Genomic DNA, 23,689 nt, shown 5'->3' on the forward strand with positions numbered 1-23,689 from the left:
TGCTTAGTGCTTAAGGAAGAACTAAATGTATTTTCTTGTTAACAAGTTCACAGTATCCCAATGTTATGTTGTCACTGACAATTTATACACACTGCAAATCATTGAGTTAATGGAGGTTGCCTCTGGCTACAGAGACATGCGTAACAAGACCTCAAGCTAATTTGCCATGTCAAAAATTCAAATTCAAATTCAACTTTTATTTGTCACATACACAGACATATGTAGTACGACATGTAGTGAAATGCTTTGGGCCATCATCCCATCCACATACAAGATGGGGGGTAGACATGATGGGAAGACAGAAATAAAGAAGTACAGCATTACATGAGGAGAGGTGAGGTGAGAAAAAAAGCCAAACCCAGAATGTGCTCCTAAGGGACCACAGTGTGGTAACGGAAAAAAAAACACCTCAGCAATAGAAGCACATAGTTTAGATACTTTAACAACATGTAAGACAAGGTAAAGTCTCTGGGTTATTGGGATCCTCCACTGGCGAGCAGTCATCCTTCTCTGGCAGCCGTCAATGCAGCGCTTGATCCAGACCCGTCTGCCAGGCAGGTGGAAAGGTGGGGGTAAGGAGTGCGAGAGCGTCTTCACTGCTGTGATCTACCGGGGCAGTTGTTTTTCCAGCAGTGGCCTTGGCCGAGGCCAGTGCATGGTAGAGGGAGTCGAAACCAGATAGGAATGGAATTTGTTAAGGCTTAGTACGAGTAGTCGTAAACAATTTACCCAAACTACTCTATTGTCTTTATTGTCCATTCTGGTCCCCGATTTGATCCATTTTTTGATGCAAAGCCTCAAGCTTCCCCATGATGTTATCCAAAGTGCAGTTTATAACCACAGTCTGAGTCCCGACAGCTCTGCCCACCGCTTCAATTATTCCAGGCAGCTGTGTGGGGCTGTGGACAGCTGCCCTCGTTCTCACAATTTGTCGATATGCCAGGGCTATGCCCAATCCGATTAGCAATAGCCCCGTAATCAAAGTTCTGAAAAGAAAGATATCTTCAATATCCTCCCCGGAAAGAGCCGCCAAGCACATAAAAAAAACGCCACTTCTCCCACGCGTCCATCGAATACCCGGCCGCCATCGTCCCGGCAGGACAATCGGTTTCCCCCGAACCCACGCTTCTCTTCGAGAAAATGGTGTCAATTGCGTTGAGAGACCAGTTGATCAAATCCATGTTTTAGTTGGAGAGTAGGGCAGAGAGAGTCTCTCAAGTGGAGAAAAGTAGACACAAGACGAGACTAAGAAGCACAAGCAGGCAAGGTCATGGGTAGGGAGAGGGGAGGAAAACACGTCTGTCTTCGAGGTAGAGTGTTTTTGTTCATATGTGAGTTGTGTTGTCTGTCCTGTAAAATCTTAATTTGCAGCTACTATCATTGTCTTGTCATATTTTAAAATTTAAGTTGTGTATCTCGGACACTCTCACATGCCACATGTCCAGTTTAGATTAAAAACTGGATTTAGGAAAAGCAGTGAAAATGACTTTCCAGGTTGGAATGTCAAGGACAAATGAGATGGGACTTTTGGGTCCCTAGGAAATAATCAGTCATTACTATGTATTATTTCATCAGTATTACTTTGAAAGTCAAATATTATTTTATTATTTATATTTATATAGCATTCATGCTGATAAAAAAGCACAGGACAGGGACAGGTTTTTGTGTGTCACATTTGTTCTGTGAGGGGACACAGATAAACAGATTGACACATTATCTAATTAGAATACCCTCAAGACATTAGTTCCTTAGTAATTGTTTTCAGTTGAAGTCAGTTCATTATTGCTTTAGCACAGTATACATTTCTAAGCCAATAAGATGCAAAACAATATAATCCCATTTCAAATGTTATGTTAACAAATATGTGCATCAATTTTATAAAAAATTGTGAAAATGATATTTGATACTGCCGTCCAACTATTTTGGAAATAAAACTGAAATAAATTAACTTTAACACAACATTGTAATTTATTGAGATGAACCAGTATATTACAGTATATGCACATACTATTTAATTTCTAAATGAATATAGTTAATTTACAAAGTCTTTTGGTGTCTTTAAGACTTTATGAAGAACATATATTCTATACATACATGTGAAACAGTACACAACATTTAAAAACACATATGCACTTACACAAACAAAAAAAAAACTATATAAATTTCAGTGGCTCTGCATTTTGTTGTATTTGTTGATTCAGCATATCCCAAAGGGCTCACACACAATGTGACTTGACTGGAAACTAGAACTGGAAAACAGGAGAGGGAACTGGCTCTGTATAGTAGCTATCACAAGATGATGAACAAATGCTAAACAATCTGAGTTGGTGTAATATAGTAATATAGTGTGGGTGATTAACTACAGTTAAATCCAATCAGTGCAATGGAACATAGAAAATGATGTCCAGGGTGACCTCTGGTGGCGCTCGGATTGAAGGCAACAGACCAGATCTGTGACAGAGCTGAAAACAGATAGGTAGACATAAAAACTGGATGTATTGGCAGAAATAGGGTGACCAGACTGTTTAAAACCAAAAACACTGAAAAGAACAGTCTGTCAGAACTGACAGAAGGTACATCCCAATTCATAGACTATATACTTTGAAAAACCTATTCGAGATGTAGGACCTTGGTGAACAAATGCACAAACTACAAAAATAACAACTTTTCAGAGGAATCCCTCATGTCTCCTCCTAGAACTGTTCCCAAGCCATAAAACTGATCGAGCACCCATCGTGGCACCTTGCTGTCTGGAGAGCACCCAAAAGTATTTCTGCTATGTTGGTCTAAATACTTACATTTACATTTAGTCATTTAGCAGACGCTTTTATCCAAAGCGATGTACAAATGAGGTAGGCAATAGAAGCAATTAATGTCAACAAAAGGGCAGTAGTGCATAAGTGCTCTGAGTGGGGTCTTGGCTTATCTAACGCAGACACGAGGAATTTTTTAATTTTTTAACAAGAAAAGGATAGGAAAGAGTAGGAGAAGAAGAAAGTGCTATCGATGTTGGGTCAAGTGTAAACGAAAAAGATGAGTTTTGAGTTTGTTTTTGAAGATTGCTAGTGACTCTGCTGCCCTAGTGGCAACAGGCAAATCGTTCCACCAGCGAGAAACAGACCAGGTGAAGGTGCGCAAGAGTAATTTTGCACCTTTTTGTGATGGCACTGCAAGACGTCTTTCGTTTGCAGAGCGTAGGCACCTGGAGGGAACATATGATTCAATTAGTGAGCGTAAGTATGAGTGAGCGGAGTCTGTGATTGTCCTGTAGGCCAGCATCAGGGATTTGAATTTTATGCGGGCATCTAAAGGAAGCCAGTGTAAACTAATGAACAGGGGCGTGACGTGGGCCCTCCTTGGTTTGTTGAAGACCACCCTTGCCACTGCATTCTGAACCATCTGAAGAGATCTGGTTGTAGAGGCTGGGAGGCCAGCAAGGAGGGCGTTGCAGTAATCAAGTCTACTCAGGACTAGTGCCTGGATGAGGATCTGTGTAGCGTGTTCTGATAAGTACGGTCTGATTTTCCTGATGTTGTACAGCACAAACCTACAAGATCGAGCAGTTTTTGAAATGTGCTCAGTGAAAGTTAGTCAATGACCACTCCAAGGTTCCTAGCTGACCTAGACGAGGATACAGTAGCCGAGCCTAGCTGAATTGATAGGTTGTGCTGTATGGTGGGATTGGCCGAAAAAACGAGGAGCTCTGTTTTTGTGAGGTTTAACTGCAGGTGATGATCCTTCATCCAGACTGAGATGTCGTTTAGGCACGCAGAAATTTGTGCAGAAACAGTGGGATTGTCTGTTTGAAAGGAGAGATGGAGTTGAGTGTCGACAGCATAGCAGTGATATGAGAAGCCATGTTTCAGAATGACAGAACCCAGTGATGTCATGTAGATGGAAAAAAGCAGTGGCCCAAATACTAAGCCCTGAGGCACTCCAGTAGTGAGGTGATGAGACTCTGAGACATCACCCCTCCATGATACCCTGAAAGACCTACCAGAGACTCAAACCACCGAAGGGCTGTTCCAGAGACACCCATCTGCCCGAGGGTTGATAGGAGTATGTTATGGTTTACCGTGTCAAAAGCAGCAGACAGGTCCAACAGGATAAGCACTGAAGATTTTGATTGTGCTCTTGACCGTCTCAGTGCCTCAATGACCGATAGAAGTGCAGTTTCTGTAGAGTGGCCGCTTTTGAAATCTGATTGGTTGCTGTCCAGGAGATTGTTTTGTGAGAGATGGGAGGAGAGTTGGTTAAAAACAACACGCTCTAGTGTCTTAGCCATGAATGGGAGGAGAGTCACAGGTCTGTAATTTTCAATAAGCACAGGGTCAAGTGTGGGTTTTTTAAGGAGGGGGGCAACATGAGCCTACTTAAAAGCTGAGGGAAATTTACCAGAGTGAATAGAGTTGTTGATAATGTGGGTGAGTGCAGGGAGGACGGAGGGAGCGATAGCCTGAAAGATGTTAGTAGGGATGGGATCTAAAGGGCAGGTTGTAGCATTCGTGACAAGGACGAATTTTGATACCTCTGTTTCAGAGAGGAGGGAGAAAGTGGAGAATGTCTTGGGGTGCTGTGGTTTGGTGTGTGTAAGGCGAGGAGCTGCAGGAAATTGGTTGCTGATTTTAGTGGTTTTGTTAATGAAAAAACAAGCAAAATCATCTGAGGTTAAGGATGACGATGGTGGGGGGACTGGTGGGCAGAGAAGAGCAGAGAATGTTTTAAAGAGGCTCCGTGAGTCAGAGGTGTTGTTAATCTGTGAACTGCTCCAGTGTTCCTTCAGCGAGAACTCCATTGACAGCTTCAACTCTGGAAACCTCCAAAGCTGAGCAGCCCAACGATAAGAAACTTTCAATAACGCCCATTCAAATCTCCTAACATCGCTGCTGAAGAACTGCTACCTTCAATAAATTCTTATCCCCACAAGAACTTTGGTCAAGCTTACTTATTTTATGTATTAGAGAAATCTATTACATTGGAGAGCTACCCAAAATAATGCCCAGCCAGTTACAGCAAAATCTAACACCTGATAATACAGATACTGTCTATGAATCCTAGAGTATTATGTATACATGTCAGGCTGTCATATTTTCTATCCTTAGATTGCAGCCCTGTCTTAAAATGTTTTAATTCAAATGTATCTTCTTTCAGTTTTCTTCTGAAGAAAATGAGGATGCTGGAAACTAACAATACAGGCTCCAGGTATTTTCATTTTCAACATCTATGGCAACTCTCTTCTTTGCTACAGGACAGGTGTGGTGATTGGGAACACCTGCTGATGCAATCAGGAAATCCTGCGAAGGTTAGACTTGGAACGGCCTTAGTTCAGGCATACACTGTTTGATGTCTGCGATTTCCGTCCGACTTCAGCAAGGTATCAACTCTGTACGAGAACATTGCATGAGATTTATGTGCGGCTTCTTCCCGCAGCTTCTCCGGACAGCAGTTAGAAGGGATAAACAGCCCGGCATCCTGGCCCGTCAGCGGGACACGTGTGCAGTCTTCGCCTGGACTACGGAGTCCGACAGCTCACTTCTCTGGCGGCGTGGTGAGTCCCTCACGCACCCACACACCCTTCCTGGACCCACGAGGCCACAAGCGTGCATGCACGGGGGAAGAGACCGGTCTGTCGAGGAGAGGCGCACTCTGCATTTAACAGCGGCGGTGACGAATCTCTATCCACTTCAGGTGTGCCTCGTCACACGCCGCCAGACCTGTCCAATACCACGTCCCTCCTCTCAGACACGCCCACTCCCGTCGGGAGCCTGGTAAAGGGCGGCGAATAAAGGACGGGGTGATGATGACAGTCAAGGGGAGGGGCAGCCGACTTGTCACAATATATATTGAAAATAAGACAGTACTCAATATATTTGGTCTCCTTTCATTTTAAGAATATGTACAATTAAAGTGACAGACCTCGGTCAGTTTTTACTTTCACTTTCTGTAGCTTAATGTATTTAAAACTTCTTTGACTTTACTCTGACTTTACGCTCATGCAGTTTGCAACTGTTTATGTGGTGGATATGCACTGGCTCACGTTCATGGGTTAAAACTAAAATAATTTTGTAACGCGTTCGTCCTTCCATCACAGCAAAACTTGGAAAGTTGAAATTTCAGTGTTTAAACATTTCCGAGTGGATTTTAACACATTCAGAGTAAAATGGCATTTGGTGTTGGAGTTATTTCACAGAGCTGATAGTCAGTGTTAAAACAACTGTAAGATGTAATTAGACTCCGCCCACACAGTTGAAATCGCCGCTGGTGACATCCATGAAGACGCCGTCATTATCTTCGAGTGGGTTTAAAAGGTAAGTAACATTAAATCATACTTAAGCATTTGTAATTTAGTGCTAAGTCAACAGTAAAATGTACAATATTCGTGCCTTGGAACACTGCACATAAACGTTGTATACAACGAACAGAAGAAGTACGTGAAGCTGGATTGCATTGAAGGGAGGTTTGATTTCATGCAATTCCACCTGAAAGGTTGTTTTTTTTTTACTTTATCATATTTAAGTCAAATTCTTAGTTATAATAAATTATGTATATTGTCCTAGCTGTCATGTTGTTGACTCATTTGTGTACATGGATTTATCATATAATGTTTTATAGAAGGGGATACATTGAAAGAAAAATCTTAAAATTATACATATTTACATTATGCTTGCATCATAAAGACATTTTATTCAACATAATAATTTGTTGTGAAAATCTTCTTTTTTTTTGTTCAGTCATTGTGAGATTTTGTTTGCCACCAGATGCAAACATTACATACAAGGATGCAACAGGGACAGAAGTTGATGCAGAAATATTCAGTGACCTCAAATTAGCAATAATATCAAAGATTAAAATCAAATCGTCATATGCATTCACATACTTCACTAGCCATTGAGTTGTTTGAACAATCACTTTTTATGATGTTGTTTTCTGTGTCTAGACATTATGTTTGTGTCTAATTTGCAATGTTCATTTCAACTTTAATCATGCTGCAGTTTGGAAGAGCACCTCAACAGCAACCAGCGTCAGCATCCATACCTTCTTGTTGTTGGGAGCCAGAAAACCTTATTTTGCAATGTTTTAATTTGACTTTAAATTGCACTGCAAGTAAGAAAAACAAGTTAATGGAAATTATTTTCTGTGCTGTAGTTTATTTAACAATATTTTGTTGCTCTTGAGACTAAATGGAACCACCTTACACATGCAACTCTGCGCTGTGTTGTTTTTCTGTTTCTCTTTTAGTGTTATTTTAAATCAACACTGTGGGAGTTATTTAATACTAAGGATGCAGTCTTTGAATTGAGCCACAGCTGTAGAATTCAGATGGCCTCTAAAGCAGAAGCGGCAGCGAGTGTTATAGCTTGGGGAATATGGATTCTGTGGTGGTGTTTGCAGCCTAAACACACCATAAAGCAATCTCCATCACAGGAAGCACTTTAGACAGGGGAATCAGTTCAAGAACAGGAGGGCTAGAGTGAGTGGATTTGGAAATACTAGCTGTCCTGCTGAAAAGACTCTGGACGATCAGTTGTGACATGATGTAAATATAGACGATCAGCTGTGACAATCAGCTGTGACACAATTAAATTTCTGGATGACCAGCTGAAATGTGACTTCACTGTGGACAATCAGCTATGGCTTGGCTTGATTTAGGAAGATCAACTGTGATGTGACCTGACTTTCCTCCCATGGTTTCTCCCATGTTTTCTCCCATGAACCTGGTTTCTCCCATGTGTTTTTTCTCCATTCTGTCACAGGTGGGATTTTGGTTCTATATATACTATATATATATACATATACATATATATATACAGAAGTTTAAAGAGTTGCCTGTGGATTTGGGTAAAATTGTACCAGCTGGAGTTCCCTACCTTGGACAGTTCGTGTACCTTTTTCTCTGTTTTACACTTATTGTGAAGTGTCTGTGTTCCCTTGCCCCTTGTTAAGATGGATCCTTGCATTGGATACTGTCTGCTGGTCGATTGACGTTCGCTTGTTCCCTGGATTGTTCTTGTGTTTGCCTCTGCCATCCTGTTTGTTGATCTCTCGACCCTGCCTATTTTGATTAAAAAAAAAACAACCTGCGAATGGATCCCATTGTCTCAGTCCCCATCGTCACAGCTACAAGTCTATCTCCAGAGATCTTAATGTTCCTATGTCCAATGTGCACTATATCATTAAGAGATTTAAAGCCCACAAAACTGTAGCTAATTTCTCTGAACGTAGAAGGAGGACACAAAGGCATAAAAAAAGCAAGACTGTAGTTTGCCTAAACTTATTTGACAAAACCACAATCCTTCTGGGAGAACATACTGTGCACAGATGAGAAAAAGTAGAGATTTTTGGTAAAGGACATCATGGCACTGTTTATAGAAAAAGAAATGAGGCCTTCAAGGAAAATAACACAGTTCCTACAATCAAACATGGTGGAGATTCAAAGATGTTTTGGGGTTGTTTTGCTGCTCCTGGCATTGGATGTATTGACTGTGTGAACAATATCATGAAATTTGATGATTACCAAAGAATTCTGGGGTGCAACATAGTGGCCATGGTCAAAAACATGTCTTTACCAGAGGTCATGGGTTTTTCAATGACCTGAAACATACTTCAAAAAGCACAAAATGCTGGAGCGTTCTGAGATTCCAGTAGAGAGGTGTAAGAAACGCATTCATGGTTACAAGAAACTAGGGCTGGGTGATATATGGGCTGCCAGTTCTTTGATTAGTGTAAATCTCCATCATTTGTTTTCAAATGAAGTGCCAGTTAACACAAAGAGCCGTAGATATATCTAGAACACAGTCTAACACTTGATGGCTGCTTTGTTAATTCTTCATCATCAGTTAGGAACCTAGGTGTGCTGCTTGACAGCAATCTTTCCTTTGAAAACCATGTTTCTTCCACTTCATGTTTTTCCATCTTAAAAATATATCTAAATTACAACCTATGCTTTCAACATTTAATTTGAAAATATTAATTAATTCGTTTATGACTGTCACGATTTGAGGAGAGACGAGGCAGGCAGACAGGAGAATACTTGAATAGATTTAATTAAACTCAGGAGTGGCGTAACGCCGAGCAAACATAAGCTCAAAACGAAAGTAAAACACAATGCGAATACTCAAGTGCAGGAAGTCCGTATTCGAAAGGGGTAATCCTCAGGAGATCGCTAGAGATAGCGCAGGCAGAAGCTTGTGGAGGTGACCTCAATCCCAGCCGATGAACGACTGGGCTTTCGGTGTATATATGGGGTTGAAGTGATTACTGACAGGTGTGGTGAACAGGTGACTAGAATTCCGGGGATGATGAGCGGGTGATTGGTGTGGGAGACGGTGATCTGGCGGGTGTGTTTGTGACACTACCCCCCCCTCCACGGGCGCCTCCTGGCGCTCGCGAACGGCGACGGGGACGGCCACGGGGACGTGGAGCTGGGCATTCCGGGTGGGCCTGGTGGAAGTCCTGGAGGAGCGTCGGGTCCAAGATGTCATTGCGGTTTACCCATGACCGCTCCTCTGGGCCGAAACCCTCCCAGTCAACTAGGTATTGGAGGCGGCCGCCCCGTCGCCGAGAGCCAAGGATTTCTTGTACCCTGTAGACGTTCTCGGTGGGCTCGATCTCGGGAGGCGGGGGGGGTAGTTCCGGGTCTGTGGAGGGAGGAAGAACAGGATTAGTGTATTTCTTTAGTAGTGACACATGGAAGGAAGGTGAGATGCGATATTGACGGGGGAGTTGGAGCCGGTAGGTGACAGGAGTGATTTGCCGGACCACGGGAAAAGGACCGATGTACCGGGGACTCAGCTTCCTACAGGGCAGGCGAAGGCGGATGTCCCGGGTGGAGAGCCAGACCAATTCTCCCGGCTGGTAGATGGGTGTAGGTGACCGTCGGACATCCGCTTGTTGTTGATGGCGTCGCACTGCCTGTTGGAGTTGGACATGGGCTGAGTCCCATACCCTCTCGCTCTCCCGGAACCAGTAGTCCACCGCTGGAACCGAAGAGGGCTCACCTGACCAGGGGAACAGAGGAGGTTGGTAGCCCAGCACGCATTGAAATGGGGTGAGCCCGGTGGTGGTCTGGCGGAGCGAGTTCTGGGCATATTCGGCCCAGGGAAGGTACTGGTTCCAGCTGTTCTGGTTCTGGTGGCAGTAAGCGCGTGAGGTAGCGGGCAAGCTCCTGGACTTTGCGTTCCGTCTGGCCGTTGGCCTGGGGATGGTACCCGGAGGTGAGGCTGACCGTCACCCCCAGTAGACGGAAGAACTCTCGCCATACCCGTGATGTGAATTGAGGGCCTCGGTCCGACACAATGTCTTCGGGTAGTCCGAAGTTTCGGAAGACATGGTTGAAGAGGGACAGAGCAGTGTCCAGAGCTGTGGGAATACCAGGTAAAGGTACAAATTTGCACATCTTAGAAAAACGGTCTACTATTATCAGAACAGCGGTATGACCGTCAGAGGGAGGCAGGTCGGTGGCGAAGTCAATGCCGATGTGGGACCAGGGCCGCTCAGGTATGGGGAGAGGTTGGAGCTTGCCCTCCGGGAGTCGACGAGGTGTGGTGGTCATAGCACAGACTGGGCAGGAGCGAACATACCGAGTGACGTCTTGGGCCATCCGTGGCCACCAGAACCTTTGGGAGAGAATGGAGAGGGTTCGGTACCTGCCAGGATGCCCGGTTCCCGGAGAGGTGTGTGCGGAGTCCAGGAGGGCGATGCGTAGGCGAGATGGAACATATTGGCGGCCCTCCGGACCTCCCGGCGGAGCGGGCTCCTCGCAGCTGGCGGCACGGATCTGGTCCTCCAGTTCCCACACTATAGGAGCTGTAAAGACATGAGGAGGAAGAATGGGTTCGGGTGAGTCGGGTACCTGGTCAGGTTGTTGGATACGGGAGAGTGCGTCGGCTTTGCCGTTCTTGGAGCCAGGCCGGTAGGAGATGGTGAAATTAAATCGGGTGAAGAACAGGGACCAACGGGATTGTCGGGGGTTCAGGCGTTTAGCTTTCTTGAGGTACTGTAAGTTCTTGTGATCTGTGATAACCTCGAAGGGGAACTGGGATCCTTCCAGCCAGTGCCGCCATTCCTCCAGGGCGAGTTTGATGGCGAGGAGTTCCCTGTTGCCCACGTCGTAGTTCTGCTCCGCCGGGGACAGTTTGCGGGAGAAAAACGCACAAGGACGGAGTACGGGAGGCTCGCCATGCCACTGGGAGAGGACGCCACCGACTCCCAGGGTAGCCGCATCCACCTCGACCACGAAGCGCTTGTTGGGGTCTGGGTGATGGAGTACAGGGGCAGTGCAGAAAGCGGCTTTCAGGGTTTGGAATGCTTGTTGAGCCTCGGGGGTCCAGGTGAAGGGTCTGTTGGAGGAACGGGTGAGAGAGGTTAAGGGAGCAGACAGGTTACTATAGGCAGGTATGAATCGACGGTAGAAGTTAGCGAATCCTAAAAAGCGTTGTACTTCCTTGATGGTAGTAGGTTCGGCCACTCCTGCACTGCCCGGATCTTCTGGGAATCCATTTCGAAGCCCGCAGGGGTGACGATGTAGCCCAGGAAGTGAACGGAGGTTTGGTGGAAGTGGCATTTCTCCAGTTTGAGGTATAGATGGTGATATCTCAGGCGCGCTAGAACTTGACGTACGTGAAGGCGGTGTGTTGGCAGATTGGGGGAGTAAATGAGGATATCGTCAATGTAGATGATGAGGAATCGGTTGAGCATGTCTCGAAAGATCTCATTCATGAAATCCTGGAATACAGAGGGACTGTTAGCGAGGCCATACGGCATGACAAGGTACTCGTAGTGTCCAGAGGGAGTGATGAATGCTGTTTTCCACTCGTCACCCCTGCGGATACGAATAAGGTTGTAGGCGCTTCGGAGGTCGAGTTTTGTGAAGACGGTGGCTCCACGAAGGTTCTCCAAAGCGGCAGGGATGAGAGGAAGTGGATAGGCGAATTTTACGGTTTGGGAATTGAGGGCTCGGTAGTCAATGCAGGGTCGGAGACCACCGTCTTTCTTCGCCACGAAGAAGAAGCTGGATGCGGCTGGCGAGGTAGATGGGCGGATGAAACCTTGCTTGAGGGCCTCCTCCACGTACTCCTCCATCGCCGCCCTCTCCGGGACCGATAAGGGGTATATGTGGCCTTTGGGAATCTTGGCACCTGGCAGTAGGTCGATGGCGCAATCCCATGGCCGGTGTGGAGGAAGGTGAGTGGCCGCCGACTTGCTGAACACATCCTGGAAATCCTGGTAGGGTTCGGGGATTGGGGTATCGTGCTCGGGCTCCGGGCTTTCCACGGAAGTGGATCCTACGGGCATGGAAGGAGGATTAGAAACAGGCAGGGGTAGATCTTTCAAACAGTGTTGAAAACAGGAAGTACTCCATTTCAGGATTTCACCGGATCTCCATCGGATGTCAGGCTGGTGTTGTTCCAACCAGGGTCTCCCGAGCACGATATCCACCACAGCGTTCTCCAGGACGAGGAGTTGGAGTTCCTCCAAATGAAGCAGACCGATCTGGAGGGTGAGCGGTGGTGTGGTGCGGTGTACGTGGCCCCGGCCCAGCGGGGTTCCCTGGATGGTGCTGATGCGGTAGGTGGTGTCATTGGCGTGAGAGGGAATCTGGTATCTGCGGAGGGTCTTAGAGGATATAAAGTTTCGGCAGCGCCGGAGTCCACGAGGATGTATACTGGGAACAATCGGTTTGCATGGATTAACTGACCAGATATATGCGGTAGATTGGTTACTTGGGGAGTGAAACGAATCGTACTCACCGCCGGGCGCGGGGGTCGGACAGGACAGGTGTTGAGGCGGTGATTCGGTTGTCCACAATACAGGCATAGGAGGGAGTGAGATGATAGGTGTCCGTGATCATGGGTTCGTCGGATGGATTCTGTGATGGTGAGGGAGGCAGCTCTGGCGGTGGACGGGACGTAGTACAGGCATTGAGATGTTGGGAAATACTGATCGTCTTGTTGATGAAGGTTTCTAGTCCCATTGTATCGTTGAAAATCGCCATTTGTTGGCGGCCGTCGGCTGTAACCCCGCGGAATACGGAAAGTAGCGCCGGCTCATTCCAGCCACTAGCCACCGCCAGAGTTCGGAATCGGATGGCGTAATCATGAATACTCGCGTCTGCCTGCCGGAGGTTAAACAGTTCATCATGTACAGACAGTAGTGTAGTAATGGGTCCAAATACCTCCTTTAAATGAGCCAAAAAGTTTGTAGCAGAGTTGACAACTGGGTTTCGGGCGGAATAGAGAGCCTCCGCCCACTGCAGCGCTCGTCCTTGCAATAGTGCGATTATGAAAGTCACTTTAGCCGCTTCGGAGGCGAATTGGTGAGCCTGTAACTCCAAATACAGGGAACATTGGAGCACGAAGCCGTTACAGGTTTCTCTCTCACCGGAGTATGGTGATGGTCGAGCGATGGGACATGCGGGAGCTGCAGTGGGTCGGGAAATAACCGCGTGGATAGCCGCGGCGAGCTCGTGCAGTGGATCCGGCGAGCTGGTGGTTTCCGCGTCAGTACTTTCCTCCATTTCGTCTTTATCGGGCTGGGATTCTGTCACGATTCGAGGAGAGACGAGGCAGGCAGACAGGAGAATACTTGAATAGATTTAATTAAACTCAGGAGTGGCGTAACGCCGAGCAAACATAAGCTCAAAACGAAAGTAAAACACAATGCGAATACTCAAGTGCAGGAAGTCCGTATTCGAAAGGGGTAATCCTCAGGAGATCGCTAGAGATAGCGCAGGCAGAAGCTTGTGGAGGTGACCTCAATCCCAGCCGATGAACGACTGGGCTTTCGGTGTATATATGGGGTTGAAGTGATTACTGACAGGTGTGGTGAACAGGTGACTAGAATTCCGGGGATGATGAGCGGGTGATTGGTGTGGGAGACGGTGATCTGGCGGGTGTGTTTGTGACAATGACCTCTAGGTTAGATTATTGTAATGCTTTATTGGGTGGTTGTTCTGCATGCTTGATAAACAAACTTCAGCTAGTCCAAAACGCAGCAGCTAGAGTCCTTACTAGAACTAGGAGGTATGATCATATTGGCCCATTTTAGCACTGTCTCTCAATCAAACATCGGATAGATTTTAAAATCTTATTAATTACCTATAAAGCCCTGAATGGTTTAGCTCCTCAATACTTGAGCGAGCTCTTATCACATTAAAAACTCAAAACTCTGGCCATTTGATAATACCTAGAATATCAAAATCGACTGTGGGCAGCACATCCTTTTCCTATTTAGCACCTACACTATGGAACAATCTCCCAAACTCTGTTCGGGAAGCAGACACGCTCTGTAAGTTTAAATCTAGATTAAGGGCACATCTTTTTAACTTAGCCTACACATAAGACACCAACACACTTTTATTATTCAAATCTGTTAAAGTAAAATTTTTAGGCTGCATTAATTAGATCAGCTGGAACCGGGAACACTACTCATAAAACACACTTGTGACATGTATTTGTGACATTGTAAAAAGAATGGCATCTACGCTAATATTAGTCTTGTTTCCTTCTTAATCTGTTTCACAGTTTGTATCCAGACTAGATGGTGGATCAGCACCCAGAGATTATGTTCATCAGAGACCAGAACACCTAGATACGCTCCATGGACAGATCACCAGATCCTGATGCGCGCGCACACACACACACACACACACACACACACACACACACACACACACATCATTTACATTATCTGACACAGCTGCGTTTAAAATTGAAGTGGAGGTTAAGTGCTGGGCGTCCAGCCAGAGGAGAACTGGCCCCAACTGAGCCTGGTTCCTCCCAAGGTTTTTTTTCTCCATTCTGTATGGATGGGGTTTTGGTTCCTTGCCGCTGTCGCCTCTGGCTTGCTTTGTTGGGGACACTTAACTTCTAGTGATTATTGTCGAATTGATTACAGAGACCGTCTCTAACAAATTGTTCAATCTCGTCATTATACATCCCTATCATTGTATTCTTCTACTTTATACTGTTCAGTGGTTTGATATAACCTGTGTTGTTAAAAGCGCTATATAAATGAAAATGATTGATTGATTGATTTATATATTGCCCAGCCCTACAGGAAGCAAGTATTAAGGGTGCCAATAATTCTGTCCATTGCATTTTTGTTGAAAAAAAAATTTGCAACTCCAACAGTTTTTTGACAGAATTTTTAGGGTTCCAATTGTTACCGGAAAAATGAGACATGAGACATGGGGATCCATTTGCAAGGCTTTATTCAAACAATGGCAAACAGGTAAACAAAGACACAAACAGTCCAATAAACAAGCAAGGGTCAATCAGCTGCAAATGCAATCCAGGGGGGGTGAAGAGAGATAATGCACAAACAAGAAATAGTCCAGGCGTGTTGTAAACACAATCCAATTGACAAGATGAAAGATGATACACAGGCAAGAATCTAAATAGTGGGAAGCAGGCTAAGCAAAGCTTTGATCAGATAAAACAAGAACAGGCTCTGTAAAGGAACTATTTGGTTGTAATCCAGGGTATAGTGCAATAGAGTGCAAGAGTCAATATGATGGAAGAGTGACCTCTGGTGGTAATTGGATCACAGCCTCGAATTTGTAACACCAATATTTATTTTTCACTTGTTTAATGCACAAAAAAACAGTTAACCTATCCTATCACAATAAACAATGCAACATATAATACAGGTAATTCTGTGCACATTTTCAGCTAGTCCTGTGTAAACTATATGGTACAAAAAGTTTTTATTTATTTTTTGGGGTTACTGAAGAGGAGGAGTCTGATGACAGTCTAATATTTGCACAGGTGCACTGCAACTACTGTTCTGAGGTACACTATTTGCGCTATCTAAACAAACAGTTGGTGATTGGTGAAAGTTCAGAGACTATGCCCATAGTACGGCGGCTCAAAGGTTTGTTTGTTTGTTTGTTGCTCCGTTAGTTGCTCAGTGTAGCTTTGTGCTTCTATTTATCACACCCTGTTGCTTAAAGCTATTAAACATAACTTCTCTCCATATTTCTGATACTATCTATCAAACTGATCTGACATATTTGACTGCTGATCATTCGTTGTTGATTTAAAACCATGCAGTGTGTTAGCACTCATTAGCTTGTCTGCTTATCACTGTTGATTGTCCCAACATTAGCTGCCAGAAGGCACTCCGTTAGCCAGTCAGGTAGCGGAGCGCGTGGTCGTGGATCTCTTCCTACGAGCCCTACCCCGAAGTCACCATCAAGCTGTGTGAATGCGGAATCCAACCACCACCCTGGAGCTAGTAGAGGCTGTCAAGCTTGCGGATGCAGCCCAACACCGGGAGCCGGGGGGAGAGTGCCGCAATTTACCCGGAGGGTTGTCCAGGAGCATAGTGCGCCGGAGGGCACCCAGCAGTTCCCTCAGCGTTAGATGAGCCCATTACACAGCACCATGAGTCTAGTCCAGCCTAAAAATACTAATGTATTTTTTTTGATGTGCAAGCGGATACATCCCAGTCATGGGAGGGCGCTCATTCACCAAGGAACAAAAGGACGATGACCGCCTAAAACATTGTTGGCCCCAGGTGTGCTTCATCGAAGGGAAAGATGTGAAACCTGGGCCCCATCCTCTCCTGCACTTCATAGTCAAATATGACCTGGTTTATTGTGTCACTCAGCGAAGGGGGGTGGAGAAATTGCTAGTGGTGCCACAGACAAAGACCGAAACCGTCCTGGAATTGGCCCTCTCACATCCCATGGCGGTTCATCTGGGAGTGGCAAACACCTGCCAGCGGATCTGGGACAAATTTCATTGGCCTGGCCTGGAGGCAGAGGTGAAGAGGTTCTTTCATGCCTGCCCAACGTATCAGATGACGACTCCAAGAACTCCTCCCCCCAGCCCGCTGATTCCACTTCACATAATTGAGGTGCCCTTTGAGCACATCGGAATGGACCTAGTAGAGCCGCTGCCGAAGTCTGCCTGGGGACATGAACACATCTTGGTGATCGTCGACTATGCTACCTGGTTTCCAGAAGCCTTTCATCTCTGCATCGCTGTGATGAAAATAGCGAGGGAGTTGTTTCTGCTGTTCAGCTGAGTCGGCATCCCCAAGGAGATCTTGACTGATCAGGTTACCCCCTTTATGTCCCAGCTAATGGCTGACCTCTGCCAGTTGCTGCAGGTGAAACAATTACGAACCACCATATATCACCCCCAGACCGACAAGCTTGTGGAACGTTTCAGTCAACTCCTGAAGCAGATGTTGCAGAGAGTGGTGGCCAAAGATCCAGAGACTGGGATTTGATGCTCCCGTACGTGCTATTTGGGATTCGAGAGGTTCCCCAAGCATTGACTGGCTTCACCCCCTTCGAACTTCTCTTTGGTCGGCAGCTCCGTGGCCTCCTGGCTTGGGAGCAGCAGCTAGAAGTTCACTGCAGCATCGTCAGGGAGATGAGGGAAAGGGTCGACCGAGTCCGGGACCACCTCAGTAAGGCGCAGCAGGACCAGCAGCACCATTACAACCGGGCAGCCCAACAACGGGAGTTCCAGCCTGGAGACTTAGTGATGGTTCTCATTCCCACTGCTGCTTTCAATTTCTGGCAACATGGCAAGGACCCTACACAGTAGTAGAAAGAATCGGGCCAGTGACTTACCGACTGCCGATTTGTCTACTGCTGGCAGCTATTGAGGAGGAAATTCAACAAATGCTGAAGTTCGGGGCAATCGGGGTAAACTTGGGGTTGGCAGGGAATTATCGCTGTTTTATCTCCAACTTCTCCTGTTTAGCTGCCTCCCTGACAGATCTGACCAGGAAGAGGCAACCAGGCAAAGTGGTGTGCAAGTGTACCTAACAGAATTGATGCTTGTTTGAAGGCAAAAGATATTAACACCAAATATTGATTTGATTTATATGTTTCTTGTGTTCACTCACTTTGCATTTTGTTCACAAAAATAAACAATAATTATTTATATCAAAACTTTTGTACAGTACTATATATATATATATATATATATATATATATATATATATATATGATAGTCGGCTGCCCCTCCTCTTTATCGTCACCATCACCCCGTCCTTTATTCGCCGCCCTTCACCAGGCTCCCGACGGGAGTGGGTGTGTTCGAGAGGAGGGGCGTGGTATCGGTCAGGTCTGGCGGCGTGTGACGAGGCGCACCTGAAGGGGATTAGCCTTGTCACCGTCGGGCCGTTAAATACCTGACCGCGTCTCTCCTCGTGAGACCGGTCTCTTCCCGCATGCACGCTGGTGTCCTCGTGGGTCCAGGAAGGGTGCGCGATGGACCTCACCCCACCGTCCGTGAACACAGAGCTCATCCCACTCTGCCGCCCGAAGCAACGGCGACGGAGACGCCATGAAGAAGCCGCCCCGCCTCGCCACGGACCAGAAAAAGGAGCGCGTGTGCGACCGCCGGACTCCGCCCCTTACCTGGACCCTTCCCCTGGAACACGGCCTCAACCTTCACTTTCCCGCGTATCCCCTTTTATTTGGACACTTTCCCCTTTGGACACTTTATTTTGTATTTATTGTTTAATAAAAAGCCTCTCCGAGGCCTGACGCCACGCCCACTGTGTCTGTCGTTGGCTCCTCCCGCCACAGTGGTGGAGAATGCGGGCAAGGCGGAGCTTAGACGGCACAGTTGGGCGACATCTGATGACGCCATCCTCTCGCTGGTACCCATGCCGGGATGGAGGAACAACGGAGATTTCGCTCCCAGCCACCAGGAAGGGTAAGTGACGCTTGCGCTTACTGTCATTTACCCGGTGGCTGGTTGAGCATGTCGACTAATTCCCGTTTCTCTGTCCCGGTGCGAGGAGGAGTTGCCCGAGAGGAATCCCTGCCCCGCCCACTCCGACCGCTGGAGCCTGGTTGAGGAAGGTAGCACTCCTGCGTGGCGGCGCACCGCCTGACGGGGTTGACGCTGGGGGAGGGAATGTGACGTCGGCTGCCCCTCCTCTTTATCGTCACCATCACCCCGCCCTTTATTCGCCGCCTTCTTCACCAGGCTCCCGGCGGGAGTGGGTGTGTTCGAGAGGAGGGGTGTATATCGGTCAGGTCTGGCGCGCGTGACGCAGGCGCACCTGAAGGGGATTAGCCTTGTCACCGTCGCCGTTAAATACCTGACCGCGTCTCTCCTCGTGAGACCGGTCTCTTCCCCGCAGCATGCACGCTGGTGTCCTCGTGGGTCCAGGAAGGGTGCGCGATGGACCTCACCCCACCGTCCGTGAACACAGAGCTCATCCCACTCTGCCGCCCGAGCAACGGCGACGGAGACGCCGCGGAAGAAGCCGCCGCCCCGCGCGCCTCGACCAGAAAAAGGGGAGCGTGTGCGACACCTGACTCCGCCCCTTACCTGGACCCTTCCCCCTGAACACGGCCTCAACCTTCACTTTCCCATGCACGACGAGGACACCAGATCCCCTTTTATTTGGACACTTTCCCCTTTGGACACTTTATTTTGTATTTATTGTTTAATAAAAGCCTCTCCGAGGCCTGACGCCACGCCCACTGTGTCTGTCGTTGGCTCCTCCGCATATATATATATATATATATATATATATACAGTATAACCAGCATCACTCTGATGACTCTGGAATAGTTTTTTCCCCTGGTAGCTGCATGCACATAGTTTATTTTGTGATTTGTAATGAAAAGATACAGGCTGGTATCTAGACATTCTGTGACTGAATAAATACACTTATCAAGAGAAAAATGACAGAAGCAAAAGTTGTGAGTGTCCCACCCTAGCCCCGCCCCTGCGTTAATGGCATGTCAAAATATACTGGTTTAAGCCATGACTTACAGGTTAACGGACATGCTTGAACATGTAGCCGTTATTGCCAGTTTCCTAAGCTCCATTCCACTGTTTCAATCACAGGAATTCTAATTTAGCACACCTGAACAAACCATAGGAGATGATAAGACCTCTGGTCTTGTGCTGAACTGTTGTATTGCAACATTCCCAGCTGCTTACCTGTGCTTACCTACCTGTCACAGATCCTTCTCTCCAGCCTCTACCACAATGCCAGGACCCAAGCCCTCCATCTGTTGTAGGTGAACCAAAAACAGCTAATAACAGAGCTCAGTGATATGTGTCGGGTCCCACTATGATAGCAGGAACATTCACAAATGTTTACAGAACAAGTGGGAACCCAGTGTGCCTGTAGCTTTCTCAATTTCTGTTTTTATCTTGTCATAGAAAGCCTGTGGTAGTCATGGCCTTTCTTAATATGTGAAGATCTATTCTGCAGCCTATTAAACATCAAACTAAGATTGCTGTAGAGACAGAAGTTAAAGCAATTTTACATTATTAATCATCCTGCTCTAGCTTTATCCTTACCTGATATCCTATTTTGTTACTATATTGTTGCTGCATCTGTAAATAACCTGTCTGTGTAAGTTATCTGTGCTGTCCTCTTCTATCTGCTGACAGATGGAAGTTTGCATCTGGCTAATGTAAAAAAAAGGAGCTTTTTCGAATTTTCTATTAAATAAAAATACTTTTTTATTTTCCTGGAGCTACTGATACAACCTCAAAATGAACTCATGATTAAATACTAGCTGGATATTTTGGAAGTAAAATGGTAGATAAGAAAAAGTTCTGACTAATTCACTGTTTAAATTTTGTTTTTCATTTATTTTATGCAAAATATAATTCACTCTGTACATCTCTGACCTTCACTGTAACTTAGCTATGTACCTTTGTAAATGTTATTTAGAGTCAAAATTTTAGATACAGTAAAGGTCAGTTAATAGAGTTTTATAATATTTAGATTACATTTAATCTGTCATAAATTAGATTTCATGTCACAGTAGAGACTTTATATATTTTTTATTATAGATATTATATTTTTTGTACACATAATGTTTTAGCATTACTCTGAAGTGAATTCAGACTTCTGTAACATACAGCTACCAAATGGTGGTGTAATTTAAATTGTCCACTTTTTATTTTGCAGGACAAATAAATATAAGAAAAAGCTCTTTTCATCTCAGTGGATCCTTCTTCCTGAGCCCACCTGAGCTGTTACTTTACCTAATAAATCAACAACTGCCCTCTTTTGAGGCCCAGTTGCTCCAGTTTGAAGTCTAAAATTTGCAAGAGGAATGTACTCAAAGGAAACATATAATCGAAAGGCAAGTAAATAGAACAGCTTTAAACATTCCAGCAATGTGGATTATCCACTTGAGCCAAAACACACACACACGATTACAGAAAAAAGCTGAAAATTAGCCTTTTAATGTCTTTTTGGAAAACAGGATTGAACACCTTTGAAATGTCATTAAAAATATATATGAGCTATTGCTAAAACTATACATATACTTAAAAAATATAGCAACATTGAGAATATTGAGTTTCTGCAATAATGATGAGATGTTGTGGATAATTGTCAGGGCATTGCTTTGTGGTTGATAAGGTGTTTTGCATGGTTGCTAGGTGGTTGTTCTGGTGATGTGCCAATGAGTAATTATCTCTAATTATCTAAAGCCATTATCTCCAATTAGTTTTTCAATTAACTTCAGTGATATTATGGGAAGTTACCTTTGTAATCCCTATAATGTAAACATGGATCACTGTTTGAGGGTATAAATGATATGCCCACAAGGTTTCTTGTGTTGATATTGTTGTTTTGGTATTTTGGTATTTGATTTACACACTGCATAATCATGATATAGTAATTGTATTCAGTCACTATTTGTAAGCCTAGTTATTCAATTATTTGACCCCAGAGACATATTTAATATATTTTTAACAACTTATCTATTCATATTTAATCACATTCATATTTAATAACTACTAGTTTACCAGTTTTGCAGTTTGTGTACAGTATGCATGTACTGCAGTATGCAGTACTGTACTCGGTTCTCTGAATGTTGCTTTGTGTATGGGTAAATGCCTGTTTACTTTGTTACTGAAGCATGTTTTGTTCATGTGTGTTAGCTGCACAAGCCAATTGGAGCTAATGTTTATATACAAAACAGCCTCACTCCCAACCTGTCACTCTCTCTAGGTGGCCTTCAAGATGGCCTAATGATCGGATCGCTTTTGCAGATTAAATGGCATGCTTTGAGGAAATGGTTCGCTGCGATATATCTGCCACATAAACTTTGAGTGCCTGTTGTCCAGTAACTCTTGTAGAAAGGAAGTCACGTGGGACATATCACAAGATACTGGGTCCAGGCTTCGTGCAATACACAAGTCATGAAAGGCTTCTTGTATATGGTGATCTAGCCTCTAAAATGGTGGAGGAAGTGTGCAGATGAGCACTGGGCATTGTGGGCCAGAGCATCTAATTTTATTGAGAAGTAAGTTGGGCAGTGAGAACTGTCTTCTGAGGCAGAGGGGTCTGCTTTTGCCTTCTTGAAGACAGACCAAATTTCTTGAACTGTATGAGCATGTAGAGTCTATTTTCCTGGAGCCACATTACCTCTGGAGAACATGTCTGCACCTTAGTTCAGACTGCCCAGCACATTAACCACTTTTAGAGAAAGTTATTTATTCTGCAGAATGGGAGGCATAGAGCCAACCTGTAAAGGGATCTCAGACATCAAACATTAACTGCTTAATTTTAATGCAAACTTATAGGGGTCATTGGATGCCCTTTTTTCACAAATTGATATAATTTTTTAGGGTCTTAATGAAAAGTCTATTACATACTTTAGTTAAAATGTGTGGTAATTTGTGGTAATGTAAAATATTGCCCATTTTACCTGGTCAAAATCAGCTTTGTTTTAAGTAATCCTCTTTAGTGCATTTGCATTTAAGGAGGATTCTGGCTCTGTTTGATGTCACACAGACAGTCATCTGAGAAAGAGGAAATCATTTAATGAGATAAACAAACAAACAAACAAACAAACAAAAAAAAACACTAGGATCTATATCATTATAGGGTTGTGTACCCACACTGCCAATGCACATTTCAGGTCAAACAGCTTTTAAACATGCATGTCACATTCGCTGACCCCTTTAAAAAGCTTTATGAATATGTTTTGAGCTGAAGAAAATGTAGATCCATATCAACAGTAGAGGGTACAGTTCAAACAAAGTGTATAAAGAATATGATGAATGAATGGAATTAAATGTTAAAAAGTTAAACACTATTAAGCAATAACAAAAATTCAACAGTCAGATTACTGAGTTGGTCAGTGATTCACTGAACAGCAATTATAACAGCAATTCTGCACTGGATATTAAAATCCAAAATATAGTGAAAACACTAATAATTAGCACAGTAACTTGGCATAATTAGCACTCAAGACTTGGCAGCTTGACATTAACTTGTAAGCACAAAACACAAGTTACTTCTCTTTTTAATATAAATTTGGCTTTATTGGATAACTCTAAGACATATAAATTAAACTAACACATAAACACACGTTCACACAAAGAGTAAGTGAGGAAAGAATGAGTTTAAGTGAATAAAAATGTGAAAATGTGAAAGTTTAAAGCAATATGAGAAATTGCATAGACCTGAACAACCATCAATCACTTAACCCTTGTTAAGTTCAATAATGAGTTTCAAATTTATATTAAATTAACCAGTTCAGTATGAATTAATTTACATTCCCTTTGTTGTCATCGAAAGAGGTTTCCCGAGGTTGCTGATTGGCTATATGATTTCTATAGCAAGAATACAATACATTTGACTAAGAATTAATTGGAAGAAACGTTTTAAGCAAGGGGATTCACACACATAAATACCAAACATTAATATAAACCTATAAGCCACTTAA

The 23,689-nt window shown here is 44.7% G+C and overlaps 1 protein-coding gene across 1 annotated transcript in view; it reads left to right on the plus strand.

The window, feature by feature from the left end:
• The first annotated feature begins 5,459 nt into the window (after nucleotides 1–5,459).
• The window catches only part of myripb (myosin VIIA and Rab interacting protein b), a 147,188-nt gene continuing 128,958 nt past the window's right edge, over nucleotides 5,460–23,689 (plus strand). The window contains exon 1 of the mRNA XM_043226570.1: nucleotides 5,460–5,548. The gene's annotated coding sequence lies outside the window, so the exon portion shown is untranslated. The remainder of the gene's footprint in view (nucleotides 5,549–23,689) is intronic.

This window comes from Puntigrus tetrazona, chromosome 24 (assembly GCF_018831695.1).
Source record: "Puntigrus tetrazona isolate hp1 chromosome 24, ASM1883169v1, whole genome shotgun sequence".
Taxonomy (NCBI): Eukaryota; Metazoa; Chordata; class Actinopteri; order Cypriniformes; family Cyprinidae; genus Puntigrus; species Puntigrus tetrazona.